The sequence below is a fragment of the Dasypus novemcinctus genome, chromosome 2, assembly GCF_030445035.2.
Source record: "Dasypus novemcinctus isolate mDasNov1 chromosome 2, mDasNov1.1.hap2, whole genome shotgun sequence".
NCBI classification, from domain to species: Eukaryota; Metazoa; Chordata; class Mammalia; order Cingulata; family Dasypodidae; genus Dasypus; species Dasypus novemcinctus.
The window spans coordinates 149,323,961-149,335,337 of record NC_080674.1 but is presented as its reverse complement, the minus strand read 5'-3'; the positions used below and the strand labels follow the sequence as shown (position 1 = coordinate 149,335,337).

General features: G+C 40.4%; 1 pseudogene; it reads left to right on the top strand.

The window, feature by feature from the left end:
• Positions 1-7,813: 7,813 nt before the first annotated feature.
• LOC139440013 (glycylpeptide N-tetradecanoyltransferase 2 pseudogene) lies at positions 7,814-9,719 on the top strand (annotated as a pseudogene).
• The last annotated feature ends 1,658 nt before the right edge of the window (positions 9,720-11,377 follow it).

The window sequence follows — 11,377 nt, the reverse complement described above, 5'->3', positions numbered from 1 at the left end:
ATCCCTTAAAATCAGTACCCTGTCAGTGGGCCTTACCTTGGAATATATGACAACCTATTTCCCCAATGTAACAGATTCAGAATAATTTAACTGATTCTTCTACCCCTTTTATTTGAGCCTATACTTAGCACTATACCATTAAATATATGTTTCAGAGATGTCAATCTTCAGTCTGTTCATATACCAGTTAAGCCCTGATTCTCAGAAGGGTTGCGGCCAACACCACTCTCTAGTTCATCACTCACCCAGACAAATAGCGAAATGATGAGGGCAACCAAAAAAACAGTATCTACAGCTGCAACCAAAAACAGTCTTTCCATCTGCCCCATAAGATCTAAGCCCCCCTCTTGCTCTGAAACAGAGCAGGTATCACCATCCCCAAATCCTCAAGGGTGAGAAATGAACAAACCTAAGGGGGGGAGGCGGGATACAACCACAGACCAAGTACTTATTATTGTAGAAATGGAAGAACATGTATCATCGATATAAAGAGAGTGGTTACCAGAGATTCTGAGGTGATGGAGGAGACTAATAGGTGGAACATAGGGCATTTTAGGGCATTGGAATTAAGTGTAAACTATAATGTGAACTATAGACCTTGGTTAGTAGCAACGTTTCAATATTTATTCATCAACTGTAACAAATGTACCACACAATTGTAAGATGTTATTAAAAGGGGAAGATGTAGACAGGGGAGGGGGTGGGGGTATATGGGAATCCCTGATACTTTCAATGTAACTTTTCTATAATATAAAACTTCTTTAAAAGTAAAGTTTATTATATTTTTAAAAGTGAGTTGCTTTCCCTATATGCAAGTAGTGAACTATGGGAATTTGAAATTGAGAAGACACAATGCCATTTACATTAGAATAAGCAAGTGAAATACTGTCAAAAATATGTACTAGATCTATATGAGGAAAACTACAAAATTCTGATAAAAGAAATCAAAGAAGATCTAAATAAATGGAGAAATATACCATATGCATTTATGGGAAGACAATACTGTTAAGACATCAGTTTTTCCCATCTTAATTTATACATTCAATGCATTCCCAATAAGAATCCTAGAAAATTATTTTGTGGATTTCAGCAATGTTTTTCTAATCTTTATATGGAAAGGCAAGAGATAGAAAATATCCAACATAATATTAATTAAGAAGAGCAAACTTGGAAAACCAACACTACCCAACTTCAGGACTTACTATAAAGCTACAGTAATTGAAACAGTGTGGTGTTGGTGAAACAGTAGATACATAGATTAATTAAATACAATAGAGAGCCCAAGAATAGATCCCTACAAACATAGTCAACTGACCTTTGACACTGGAGCAAAGGCAATTTAATGAAAAAAGAATATTATTTTCAACAAATAGTGCTGGAACAACTGCACATCTACATGCAAAAAATGAACACAGTTCATACCCATGAGACACAGTTCTTACACATTTCATAAAAATTAACTCGAAATGGGTCATAGATGGTGGTGGCTAACTGAATTTGTCAACTTGGTTAGGTTATGGCATCCAGTTGTTTAGTTAAGCAAGCATTGGCCTGAATATCATTGTGAGGGTATTTCATAGATGGACTTACATCATTTGTCAATTGATTGCATTTACACTGATAGCGTCTGTAATGATAGGGAATTTCCTCAGCCTTTAAGTTGGAAGTCCTAAAGTGAGACCTGAGGATTTCAGCTCTTAGAAACAAGAATGTCTACCTCTACTTCAGTCATCCAGCTTCTCCTGGGGAATTCAATGTCACCTTCATCAAGTTTCCAACTTGTACTGTGTCCTATGGAATGTGGACTTGCCAATTTCCATGGTCATGTCAGCCAATCTCTCTCTCTTAATAGTTCTGTTTTTCTGGAGAACCCTGACTAGCATAGTCTTAAATGTAAAATGCAAAACTAAATTTTAGAAGATAATATTTAAAAAATTCTAAGTAACCTTGGGTTTGGCAATGAGAGTTTAGATACAACCTGTAGTGGTGTGAAGCTGTGTATACCTCAGAAAAACATGTTCTTAAATCTAATCCTTTCTTGTGTGTATAAACTCATTGTAAGTGTGATCTTTTGATGAGAATGCTTCAGTTAAGGTGTGACCATCTCATTAATCAGCTTACTGGAATTCTTTTTAAATGGAAGCAAGACAGAAAAGGCAAGGCACAGAAGCAAGAAGCTGAAAGCAATGAAACCCGGAAGAAGAGGGAGAGAACAGCAGATGCTGCCATGTGCCTTACCATCGGCCAAGGATCACCAACAGCCAATCTTTGGGAAGAAAGCATTGCCTTGATTTGAACATTTTTTCAGCCTCAAAACTGCAAGCTAATAAATTCCTATTGTTTAAGACAACCAAAAAAAAAAAAAAAAAAGACAACCCATTTCATGGTATCTACTTTAAGTAGTCAAGGAAACTAAAACAGATTTTGGCACCAGGAGAGTGGGGTGCTGCTATTGCAAATTTTTAAAATGTGGAAACATCTTTGGAATGGGTTAATGGGTAGAGAAGAATTTTGAATTTTGAGGTACTTGATAGAAAAGACCTAAATTGCTTTGAAGAAACTGTTGGTAGAAATATGGATGCTAAGGCTATTTCTGATGAGATGTTAGAAGAAAATTATGCCTGCGTTATTGGAAACCGGAAGAAAGATGATCCTTGTTTTAAAGTGGAAGAAAACTTGGTGAAATTGAGTTCTGATATTGGATGGAGAGCAGAATTTGAAAATGATGAGCTTGGATATTTAGCTGGAGAGATTTCCAAGCTAAGCATGGAGAGTACAGCCTAGTTTCTCCTTGCGGTTTACAGTAAAATGCAAAAGGAAAGGGGTAGGCTGAGAACCAAACTCCTGGGCACAAAGAAACTGGGAATTGATGTTTTGGAAAATTCTGAGTTTCCAGAAAGTGAGTCCCCAGAGAATAGTGTTCCATGTGAGGGTTTAACATGGAACCACTCAGCCATTCCAGTGCAAATCAGGACTGGAGGTGACATTATCCAGAAAGGATCTATTGAAAGTCCTATTTTCTGATGGTTTTAACCCCTTTGTATTACATGCAAAACTAACAAGTTTTTTTTTTTCAAGATCTGTATGAACAGAACCACAGCCAGCCTGGACTAAAAGGAACAGAAAAGGGACAGATTGAAGGGAAATCACTTCAAGGGTAGGACTGTGGAAGCTGAGACCTGGACCAAAGACATCTTAGCAAGCCAAGAGAGAGGACCCACCGAAACGTGTGTGGAAAAGATGAGTATCCCCTGGCACCTGGAGAGGATGGGCCTTCTGCCTCATTGTTCAGAAAGAGTGCTGCCACCCCAGTCTTCAGAAAGGATGGAGCATATTCCCCAGGAACTGAGTGTGTGTGGCCACCACCCCTACTGTTCTGAGAGGGTTAGCCTGTATCCCAGAGATTGTGGGAAGTCTGTTCATCACTTCAATACTTGAAGAGGGTGGAGCCTTCACTCCAGTGTTCAGGGACTGTGTGGCTGCTGCACAAGCACTTAGAAGGTGTGGGGTTGCTGGTCCACCAGGCCAAGAGGACAAAACATCATTCCATAGATGACTCTCAGAGCTTAAAATCTAATGGAGGGAAGCGGACTTGGCCCAGTGGTTAGGGTGTCCGTCTACCACATGGGAGGTCCGCAGTTCAAACCCCGGGCCTCCTTTACCCATGTGGATCTGGCCCACGCGCAGTGCTGATGCGCGCAAGGAGTGCTGTGCCACGAAGGGGTGTCCACTGTGTAGGGGAGCCCCATGCGCAAGAAGTGTACTTTGTAAGGAGAGCCAACCAGTGTGAAAGAAAGTGCAGCCTGCCTAAGAATGGCGCCACCCACACGGAGAGCTGACACGACAAGATGACGCAACAAAAAGAAACACAGATTCCTGTGCCATTGACAACAACAGAAGCGGACAAAGAAGAAGACACAGCAAATAGATACAGAGAACAGAGAACCAGGGCAGGGGGAGGGGAGAGAAATAAATAAATAAATAAATCTTTAAAAAAATAATCTAATGGAGTATGCCCTGCCGTGTTTTGGAATTATTTGGAACCCATGGCCTCTGTTTTTCTTCCAATTTCTTCCTATAGGATGGGAATGTTTATCCTGTGTCTGTCACTCCTTTGTATACTGGAAGTAGATAACTTGTTCTCTAGGCTTCACAGGTCTGCAGACGAGGAGAATTGTTCCCCATGACAGACCACACTTATGACTGATTCTAATGAGACGCGGTAGTTACTGTTACTGAAATAACTTAAGGCTTTTGGGATGTTGTGATGGAATGAGTATATTTTGTATGTGGAAGGAAAGAACATGTCTTTTTGGTGCTCAGAGGGTGAAGTTTGGTGGTTTGAAGCTGTATGTACCCCAGAAAAACGTGTTCTTAAATATACTCTATTCCTGTGTGTGTAAACCCAGTACAAGTAGGAATTTTGATGATGTTGCTTCAGTTAAGGTGAGACCCATCTCATTCAGGATGGGTCTTAATCAAGCCAGAAGAGAAGGGAGAAACCAGCAGATGCCACCATGTGCCTTGCCACGTGGCAGAGGAACCAAGGATCACCAGCAGCCTGTCTTTGGGAAGAAAGGATCACCTTGATGATGATATCAGGCTTGAATTTCTAAGCTAACAAATTCCCATTGTTTAAGCCAAACCAGTTCATGATACCTGTTTTAAGCAACCTATAAAACTAAAACACAACCCGAAAGGCACAATCCATGAAAGAAAAAAAAAATCATAAGTTGTATTGCATTGAAATGAAAACTTCTGCTTTGCCAAAGTCACTGTTAATAGAATGAAAAGACAAGCCACAGACTGGGAGAAAATATTTGAGAAACACGTATCTAGTAAGGACTTGCATCCTAAATATGCAAAGAACTAATATCTATATCTATTATCTATTATCTATATCTATATCTGTATTAAAGATACTTAGATTATGTAAATGTTTCATGAAAAATATAGGGGATTCCCATATACCCCACTCCCCAAATCTCCCGCATTTTCCCACATTAACAACATCCTTCAGTATTGTGGTACACTCATTGCAGTTGATGAACACATTTTGGAGCATTGCCACTAAGCATGGATTATAGTTTACATTGTAGTTTGCACTCTGTCTCACACAATTCTGTAGGTTATGGTAAGATATATAATGGCCTGTATCTGTCATTGCAGTGTCATTCAGGATGATTCCCAAGTCCCCAAAATGCCCCTGCATTACTCCTGTTTTTCCCTCTCCCTGTCATCGGAACCTCCAGTGACCACAGCCTCCACATCAATGATATAATTTCTTCCATTGGTAGAATCACAATAAGTCTATAGTAGAATACCAGTAAGTCTACTTTAGCCCATAACTCATTCCTACGTCCTGAGGATTCTGGGATGGTGATGCCCACTCCACTTCTTATTGACAGGGAGTTTTGCTCCCAAATGGCTGATGGATGGGACTGTCTTCCTTGAAGTTGTAGACTCTCTCAGTTCCTTGGTATAGTAGTTGCCCATTATCTCCTCTTTGTTGGTTGTCTCAGTTGAGTCCAATGCAATTCATTTGAGATCCAGGGCCCCATGGCACATGGACAGCCCAAAGATTTAAGTCTCTTGGATGTACACTTACCAACTCTAGTACTAATTATAGGTTCAAATAGAAGGGACAGTAGAGCCATATGTAGGGAAACCACAACTGAGTCTAATTTAACAAGAAAACAAATAGCCCAACTTAAAAATGGACAAGATCTGAAGATATGAAGACACTTTACCAAAGAATATATATAGATAGCAAATAAACATATGAAAAGATGCTCAACATCCTATGTAGTCAGGGAATTGAAAACTAAAACAATAATGGGATACTATTACACACATATTAGAATGGCAAAAACAAAAACAAAAACACCTGACAACACCAAATGCTGGAGAGGATGTGGAGCAACAAGAGCTTTCATTTATTGCTGATGGCAATGCAAAATGGTCCAGGCAGTTTGGAAGACAGTGTGGTAGTTTTTTTTACAAAGCTAAATGTAGTCTTACCATACGATCCAGCAGTCATGCTTCTAAGTATAATATTTACCCAAATGAGATGAAAACTTATGGCCACATAAAAAACTGCACACAAATGTTTATAGGAGCTTTATTTAAAATTTCCCAAAACTGGAAGCAACATAGGTGTCCTTCAAAAGGTGAATGGATGAATAAACTGTGTAACATCCATGCAATGGAATATTTTTAAACCACAAAAAGAGATGAATTATTAAGCCAGAGGAAGACATGGAGGAAACTGAAGTGCATATTTCTAAGTGAAAAATGCCAGTCTGAAAAGGCTACATACTATTATTCCAACTACATGACATTGTGGAAAAGGTAAAACTAGAGAGAGTACAAAGATTAGTGCTTGCCAGGGGTTTGGAGGAAGGAAGTTAAGAATGAACAGGTGATAGGAAGTGGACTTGGCCCAGTGGTTAGGGCGTCCGTCTACCACATGGGAGGTCCCTGTGTAGGGGAGTCCCATACGCAGGGAGTGTGCCATGTAAGAAGAACCACCCAGCACGAAAGAAAGTGCATCCTGCCCAGGAATGGCACTGCACACACGGAGAACTGGCACAAGATGACGCAACAAAAAGAAACACAGATTCCCATGCTGCTGACAACAACAGAAACGAACAAAGAAGAACACGCAGCAAATAGACGCAGAGAGCAGAGGACAACTGGGAGATGGGGGGAAGGGGAGAAAAATAAATAAAATATTTTTAAAAAAATGAACAGGGGAAACATGGGGAATTTTTAGGGCAATGAAATTATTCTATATGATACTGTAATGGTGGATACATGATATTACACATTTGTCAAAATCCATCAAACTGTACAATGCAAAGAGTAAACTCTAATGTAAACTATGGGTGATAGTTAATACAATATATTAATACTGGTTCAACAATTATAGCAAATATACCACACTAATGCAAGATGTTAATAAAATGGTAACTGCGAGCAGGGGAGAGATGATAAATGGGAATTCTACTATCTGCTCAATTTTCTGTCAACCTAAAACTTTCTAAAAAATGAAATCTATTAATTAAAAAATACAATTTGGTCTTTAGGCTATGTCCTGACCTGAGAATTAAAAACCTCATTTGTTATTTTTTTAAATTAAAGTCAATGGTGCAGTCAAAAGCAGATACTCCACCTCACAGACTTTTCTCAATTACCAAATAATGGTCTACTACAGCAGCTACTTAGCTTGCCAGAGAATTTGGCTTTGGTAATTAATTCATTCCAGGTGAACACACATAACCCAAGTAAAGGTTACTGCTTACCAGGAACTACCAATGTCTCATTTTCTCCTGGATATGGGAATATCATTGCCTTTAAATCTATCCAGATTCAGGGGTTCTTAAACTTTTTTGTTCCATTCACCCCTTTGCCAGTCAGGTGAACAAACATGGATCCCTTACTAAGTACACACTATACTATGTTTCATTTAATAAATATATCACGCTGGCACCAACACGTCCCCACAAGAATGATTTTTTTAAATTTTTCAATTCTAGTTCAAAGACCCCCTGAAATCTTTCCATGAACCTGTGGAACCTTGGTTAAGAATCCCATAATCTATCCCAAATTTCCAACATTGAGTATTTGTTGACTGTAACCCCTTCTGGTACAAAATACAATACTATCCTGGGCCCAGTACGGTAACAAAAGCCAGTCTAGCTCCTCCCCTCCCCACCGCCTGCTGGCCCCACCATGAGATGGCAGAGGACGGCGAATAGGCCTCCAGTCAGCAGAGCTGGGCCACCAGGGCACGTCCGGGTCCACATGGACAATGAGGAGTAGATGTGGCCTGCCAGAGGCTCAGCGAGGTGGAGACTCTAGTCCAGACTGCTGCAGCCAGGAATACAGGGCTCCCTCTATCCCAGCTCTCAGCAAAGAAATTGTTTCCCCGGAGGAGCAGGACTTCAGCATTTCTCAACCTACCCTCGGCTGCTTGTTGCTGAGGCAAAGTCCCAGAAGTCCTGGAGGGGATTTGGGAACCAAAAAGAAAAGAAGAAACAGAAGAGAAAAAAGGAGAAACCACATTCCAGGGCACCAAGTGAGATTCTGCATCTGATTCCCAGAGATTAAAATCTAGCAGCCTTCCAAAAGCCCTGCCATCCCAACGCAGAAGCTGAAGGGCATTCGGAGGGCAATGGAGGTGCTCCCCGCATGCCAGGGCCCCACCAGGAACATCAAGGAGGCTGTGGGACACAGATACCAGTTCTGGGTATCTGATGCCCAAACTAAATGAAGCTGGTGCCCAAACTAAATGAAGTAATCCTATCTCACAGTGTCATTGAATCAGATAAAGACAACGTATGGCAGGAACCATATTCTTTGCCACAGCGTTTTATGTGAGACACGTTAGATCTGAGTAATGCTGAAGTGCTCAAGGAGTTCTACACACTGTCAAATGAAAACTACATGGAAGACATGGCATCATGTTCTGGTTCAATGACTCGCCCAAGTTCCTGCTGTGGGCTCTGTGCCCCGGACTGGTTCCTCCAGTGGCACTGCTGAGTCAGTATGTCTTCAAATAAAAATCTGGTTGGGGAAGAAGATGTAGCTCAAGCTATTAGGCTCCCGACTACCACATGGGAGGTCCTGGTTCGTTTCCCGGGCCTCTTGGTGAAGGCAAGCTGGCCTGCGCGGTGAGCTGGTGCAACAAAAGAGACAAAGAGGAGAGACAATGAGAGACACAACAAACCAGGGAGCTCAAGTGATTGAGTGCCTCTTACCCACATCGGAGGTCCTAGGATCCGTTCTGGTGCCTCCTATAGAGAAGACGAGAAGAGAAGACAAGTAGACACAGAGAACACACAGCAAATGGATACGGAGAGCAGACAGCAAGCACAAAACAAGGGGGGAGGAATAAATTTAAAAAAAAAACAACTGGTCAGGATCATAAGTGTGATCCCAGCAATCACGTGGATTTATGACAGTGTGAAGAAGATGGTAGAAATTAACTTTATTTGTGTTCACAAGAAATTGTTACCCCCGTGCTGATTCGAGAAATCACCAGGAGGGTGAACGTGGAGGGGCTCTTCCTGATGGTCTATACAGCCAGCGTCGTTCTCCTGAAGCCTGTAGCCGTGCACTGATGCTGACATCGATTCCTAAACCCCAGAAAATTGATAGAAGTGAAATGTTCTCATCTGAGTGGAAATATGACTTTACAGAGAACCATGAATCTGTACAGACTGCCAGATGTTACAAAGACTTTAGGTCTGAGACCAGTGGAACCAAAATATATCAAAGCAGATAGAGAATTAATCAACCGTTACCTGGAGCAGTCTGTCTGGCCCCAGTGATGGTTGAAGAGGAAGTGGCCCACTGGTCCTCTCCCAGGAGCACATTATCAACACCTTTGTAGTGGAGAGCTCAAGTGTAAATTGACTGATTTCCTGAGCTTCTACACTTCAACAGTCATGCATCACTTTGTTCACAAGAGCCTCAAAGCCCCATACTCCTACAACATTCACACAGAGACACCCTTCCTGGACCTCGTACGTGATGTACTCATTATAGCCAAATTGTAAGGATTTTATGTGTTCAATGCACTTGATTTGATGGAAAATAAGACATTCTTGGGAAAACTCAAGTTTGGAATAGGAGATGGCAATTTGCAGTGTTATTTGTACAATCGGAGGTGTCCAAGAACAGACTCTCAAAAGGTTGGACTTGTATTACAATAAAGGGATATTTAATTCCTAGAATCCTGACATCATCATTTGTTAATGTTCTATTTTTTTTAAAGATTTATTCTCCCTTCCCCCCCATTGTCTGCTCTTTGTGTCCATTCTGTGTGTTCTTCTGTGTAAGCTTGTATTCTTGTCAGGAGGCACTGGGAATCTGTGTTTCTTTTTGTTGTGTCATTTTGCTGCATCAGCTCTCCGTGTGTGTGGCGCCACTCCTGGGCAGGCTGTATTTTTCGTGCAGGGCAGCTCCCCTTGAGGGGTGCACTCTTTGTGTGTGGGGCTCCCCTACGCAGGTGGCACCCCTGCATGACATGGCACTCCTTGCACTTGGCAGCACTGCATGTGGGCCAGCTCACCACACAGGCCAGGAGGCCCTGGGTACCGAACCCTGGACCTCCTATATGGTAGGTGGACGCTCTATCAGTTGAGCCACATCTGCTTCCCTGTTAATGTTCTATTTAATGATTTTGGAACTTGCCATTCCAAAGAAGAATTAAAGCACAACTTAAGTGAACTTGAAGTAGTTGTTAATAATCAGAAGATGAGAAAACATCCATGATGGGTCCAATAGTAAACATTTCTAATGAGAACATAAAGCTTCATCTTTTATTCACTATTTACCCATTTGTCAGAGGTATGAAAGTATACAAAGAGCACATTCATCTAATTTACAAATTTTGGTTGTCTCTTGATGAAGAGAAAATATTTTTCCGCTCTAGAAAAGGACAGTTTTCATATAAATAGAGCAAAAATAATGGAACTATATAGGAAAAATCTTTGCTGTTGTGTGGAGATAAACTCCTGCATATTATTTATTAAATGGTGGTATATTTGTCAGTTTAACAGAATGAAGACTCCACTTGGGAAATTTTTACATATATCCCCTTAAGTGATATCATTTGGGGAAATTTATGAAATCAACACTTTTGTAACACTTTGTTGAGAGTGGTAAATGTTTAACTGTGGAGCAACATAAAAATGTACTAGTGACTAGTATATTTACTTCTCCATAAGTAAAGTTGCCAAAACAGTAAACATACAAATTTGCTTGACCTTCAACAGATTGATGGACTGGTTCAAAAGCAAAGTTTTGTGCAAACATGAAGTGTGCTTTCTGAGAGTACACACAATTTCTTATTAGTAAATATTGAGGCTATGTGAGGAAAAGAAAACAAAAGTTCTAAAGTCAAAAGAAATGCCCAATGGAATTTATTAGTGCTTTCAGGACATTTGCAGTTTGAATGTTTTTATTACTTAAGCAAAGTTGCACATATTCTTTTAAGCTGTCTTTAATTTATCATGAAAGCTGTAACACTAAAGGAAAATGTCTTATTTGTAAATAAGGGTTTAATATTATGTTACTGATGTTCTTATCTAGAATTTGCAAAATGAAGTTTCACAGGGTACATATATATGTATATATTGCCAATAGTCCAAGGGGAAAAAGGAAACTGTTAACCAAGACCTCGGAGACTTGTCTTGACTTAGATACCACAAAAAGTAGACACTACCTCTTGCCTTTATTGTACAGTGCCAAGGCTGTTCTGTCCAGGAAAAAAAAAATTATTTTCAACAACATGATAGCATTTCCTTCATGTTATAAGGAGTCAAATTAAACCAATCACATTTTATACCAGAGGCCAGCAAACTATGGT